The sequence below is a fragment of the Spinacia oleracea genome, chromosome 2 (assembly GCF_020520425.1).
Source record: "Spinacia oleracea cultivar Varoflay chromosome 2, BTI_SOV_V1, whole genome shotgun sequence".
Taxonomy (NCBI): Eukaryota; Viridiplantae; Streptophyta; class Magnoliopsida; order Caryophyllales; family Amaranthaceae; genus Spinacia; species Spinacia oleracea.
Window position 1 is genome coordinate 52,983,951 of NC_079488.1, and position 5,186 is coordinate 52,989,136.

Below are 5,186 nucleotides of genomic sequence, written 5' to 3' on the forward strand. Positions count from 1 at the left end.
CATCGTCACAAGCAAGAAATGAATACTCCGGAAACGATGATATTGCCGGAAACGGAAATATGGATCGTATCGGAAATATAAATATTATCCAAGTCGTAGATGTTGCCGAAAACGGAAACATGGTACGTATCGGAAAATATTATCGGAAATGGAAATATTGCCGGAATCGGAAATATTGCCGGAAACGGAAATATTGTCAGAATCAGGAAATATTATCGGAATCGGAAAATAGTTCCGGAAACGGAAATATTAAATATTTGTTCGAAACGGAAATTAATTCCGGAATCGGAAATATTAAATATTGTTCGTATCGGAAATGAATTCCGGAACCGGGAATTTAATCGGAAGCGTATCATACGAATAAGCATCGGACGAGGCCTGCCGGACGAAGGCCCAGCACGAAGCCAGGCCATCGCCCAGCAAGCAAAGACGCGCGCCAACGCCCAGCCCAAGGCAGGCCCAGCTCGCCAAGGCAAGGCTGCCCAGCGTGGGCTGCGTGGGCCGAGCGCACGCGTGCGGGCGCCCTCGTGGCTCCGTGTGTGTGTGTGTTTGTGTCCATGCACAATTCCTAAATCTATTAGGTTTTGGTGTGTGATTAAAATCCTATTCCTATTAGGATTATTTAATTAATTAGAGTCCTTGTAGGATTCTAAGTTTAATTAAATCGTATCCTACTAGGATTCCAATTCCATTTCCAAACCTCTATAAATAAGGGCCTAGGGTCATAATTTATAGATACGATTGAAGTATTCAAAAGGGTAAGTTTTTGAAAGAAAATTCAGCCACACTCTTGCACAATAATAGCCGAAAATTCCTAAGCACCTTAAGGGCGATTCTAGTTGGTCAATCTTGAGGCGGATCCGGACGTACTGTTGACTATCTACGGAGGGACGACACTTGGAGTCCTAAAGACTTGTTCTTGTTCGGTTCGGGCGCAGCTAGGGAAGGCACGCTACAAAGTGTATGCATCTATACTATGCTAAATGATTATGTGTAAATAATATGCTTTCCTGGCTTTATGGTTTTTCCGCATGATTTATGTATTGTCATATGTATCATAACCTAACAGTGGTATCACGAGCCTCTTATTATTTTCATAATCTAAATTGCATAAACATGGTTAAATATTACAAATTTGCAAGAATTAAAAGGGGTGATTAATTTTCGTAATTGTTAATTAATTGCAAATTGCGTTTATTTAATTATATGTACGCAGTTTTTCGGCAGTTTCTTCGTTACTCATCCAAATCGAGTGATTTTTGTGTCAATTCCGCATGTAAAAGGCATTCTAAAATTTTGACAAAAAAAAAAAAAATTCGGCCGAACCCAGAATTCTCAAATTCGAAGCCAAACTTTGACTTTTCGGAGGTTTTAGTTTTTCGAACGCAAAATTTCGTAAATTTAAGATGTTAAATTAAATATTTGTGATTCTTGTTGATAAATCTTGAATTTTTGATTGACCTACTGTATATGTTTAACAAATTTTAATGCCTAGCCTTGTTAATTATGCAATTCTAATTTGTAATTATGATTAATTTGTTGAAAATTGGAATAATTTAGATTTAATTTGATTTTCATAATTAGTTAATAATTTAATTAGATACCTATGATTAAAAACCACCATAAAAATTATAAATTTGTGTTAAATTTTAAATTTTTATGACCTAGACTTGAATCCATGTTAATCGGAAATCAATTAATTAATAAATTTTCGATTTTTCGCCCTAAAATTATGAAATTAATATGATTTATTAATTTGTCATTAATTTTGAAAATAAAATTTTAATTTTTATGCGATTCGCTCATATAACTTGCACGCACAACGCAATGGACGCTACGTGTTACCCTTAAGGGGTGTTGTATAGTGCGGGCGTGCGACGACGAGCAAGGGAGCTCGTCGCCCACGCGGTACGAATGCAGCGAGCAAGGCGATGGCGCGCGAGCACACGGCAGCAGCCCTGCCTTGTGTCGAGCGCTGTGCGCAATGGGCGATGGGCGAAGCAATGGCACGCTGTGGGCACGCAAGCGAGCGAGAGCTGGTCGCCCAGCGATCGCTGCTCTGCGCACCACAACGCGTGGCCTCTAGCGAGCGAGCGAGCGATCGAGCGAGGAGCATCGTAGCTGCTGCGATGCTATGGGCAGGCAGGCTGCGCGCAAGCGTGGCTTGTCTTGCTGCCTTGCGCATGGCTGCTGCGACGTTGTGCCATGGAAATCGATGGGTCGTGCACTCGACGGGGCTTGGGCGCAAGCCCAAGTGCTCGTCATGTCACGATTGTCGAGTTTTAAAATTTTAATTTGAAATTTTCAGTTTACGTAATTTTAATTAATTTTAAAATTAATAATTTAAATTATTTTCTTGGATTTTAATTTTGAATATTATAATTATAATAAATTTCATTTATTCTTATTATTTTACTAAAATTAAAATCATGAATTAATTTAAATACGACTGAAAATAAATTAAATATGTGGATTCAATTATAAATTTATATGAGCTTTAAATTTTAATTAAATTTGTATGTTTCCGGTTAGACTAGAAATACATTTTTATGTTTAAAATTAGTAAAGCATATGAATTTATTGGTTTAAGTGGGAGCCCTTTTAGTCATAAACTCTTGATTAGGTCTACAAATCCTTAAGGTTAAAACAACTTGATTAGAATTAATAAGGACTGGATAATTTGTAGATTATTGGTGCCCTTGATTAATTGCTGCAAATGTTTATGTGATGCATAATGTATTTTACTAACCAGCTAGGTGGGCCATTCATGATAATGAATGGGTGAATGGTATATATTGTATATGTACTGTTTTGCAGGTTATGAAGTGACTAGTATGGCCCAAATAGGATAGAAAATATGGTCTGCGTACCATTAATTTGAATGTAATTGGTCTAAAGTACCAAAATTGTTTTTCAATTCAAATATGGTCTGCGTACCATCAAATAGTTGTAATTAGTTTAATTATAGCTTATCCTATTTGAAGAAAATGGTGCCTCCCACGGAGGTTTTCGAGACGGACTTTGAAGTTGAAGCTTCAAGATGAAGTCGGGCCATACTAGATCACATTTACCTTATGCATGCTTTAAGTTATTTATTGCTTTAAATATGTCTTAAATATGCATGAGATCAAAGCTTGATTATGTTGCATGATTAAGGATTTTAGTTCACTTAAAATCTAACCAACATAGTAAGAGCCTTAAGTTCCAAACTTAAAAATTGAGTTAAAAGGTGCCATGCCAAAATATACACTTGCTTGGATATCCTTTACATCAATCTAGTAATAGTTTTCGCTCAGCGAGGTGTTACTTATTGGTCCTAAAGGGGCAATGTACACAAATAATTGTGAGTACATGTTAGTTTTGGTGAAACTCAACGATATAAGTAAGGAGTCCTTTTATGTCGTGGCAAAATCGATAGGTTTACCTAATAAGTTCTTAGACGTGCTTATCAACCAAGAATAGTTTCTAGACTATTAGCAAAAGGTTTTTGCTTACCTAAGATGTTTTAGGATTGAGTCGACAAACTGTGCTTAATTCTTCAATGGATTTTAGGATCTTGGAATCATTTTATTCACACCTGCCGGAACACATAACTCGAATAAAATGCTAAAAACTTGTTTGAATTGCATGATTGCTTTAATTTCAAGTTTATTCATGATAATTGTTTAGACTTTGCATGCTTCAATGTATGTTTTAATTATTGTTTATAATTAAATATCTTGCACTGTAGTAAATCCTTTTAGAAATGTAACAGTAAATCTCCTCGATTGGTAGTGAATCCAAGAACGATTCACGGAAATGAGAGAAAATGAGCAATTTAAAATGTACGTTTCTTTTAGCGACTTTGATGGTTGTTTTCGAATATCAAAGTCGAATGGCAAACCGATTGGTGCTTATGAATTCAAAATACAATGTAGTTTTGAGATCATAAAGCATTGAGTTTAAACGCTCAGCTTTACCAATGGTTAACAACCTAATATCTTTGACCATTTAATTCTCGAATGAGTCTAGTCCTTAGACATTCGAATAGATCGATGCTTAGAAAACTTTAGAAGCTTCTGGTAAGATCGTCTAGTTGAAACAAAATATTCAACATAAATGGTAAGAACCTTGTTGGGGTGACATTGGACATGTCTAACAGAGTATAAAAGTCAACACTAAAGAATTCAATTCTTAAGACTATAAGAAAGGGTACAAGAAATAGGAAAACGAGGAACAAATGAAAGGAATTTACGATTCCGTTTCTACCTATAAGTTTATGTTTAAAGAGAAGTGACCTAGCAATCAAACTTCCTTGGTATCATATACCGCTTGAGGTTCTTACTTCGGTAATAACTCAAACAATGGAAGCTAGGATACACTAATGACCTACAAGTGGGAAATGAAGCATGGCAATGCTACATTAGTTGTAGGGTCATCTAGTTTGTTTTAAGTCCTTTCAAAGGCTGGAACTTAATGGCTATTTTGTTCCATAATCAACATACCTAAATTTCTATTTTCAAACACAGAAAGACTCACATTCAAGAAAAACAAAAACAATGTTTGTTTGTTTATTTGAATGAAATGGTCAATTACAGGTTGAGTCAATATGCTTGATTAAAACAAACAACTCTTTAAAGAACTTTACTAGGTTCAAATCAACCCCTTGATTTGAGTTCCACTAATCTTTGGCATTGTTGCTTAGACCATATCAACAAGTTAACATTCAAAAGCTCTATTTTGATGGACTTTTGAAAGTTCATTGATTTCTAGATCAATTTAAGACGACTAGTCTTACTTGTTGAAAGTAACAAAAGATATGAACTATTGTTAGAACGCCTAGACAATAGAGTTCAAAGCTAAAGAAAGATTTTATGACTTTATTATTTCACATGGATTTGAGTGAATATAGGTTTATTTACTCAAATGTGATATGAGTTGAATCTGTTTGGCTAGTTCAAAGATTCAGAAGTATAAAATCCACTTGGCAAGAAATCATAAAGATCTAGGTTAGATCATGTTGATGAGACCAAATATGATCATCAATGATTGTGTGTTGTAATTTCACAATCTAGGTCCATAAGATATGGCATATCTTAGTTGGAATAATCGAAGTCAATTAGTACTTGATTCGATTAATGATGAATCATAAAGACTTTTCCTATAATTTCTAAAACAAAATGCTCAACTACCACCAAACTAAACCA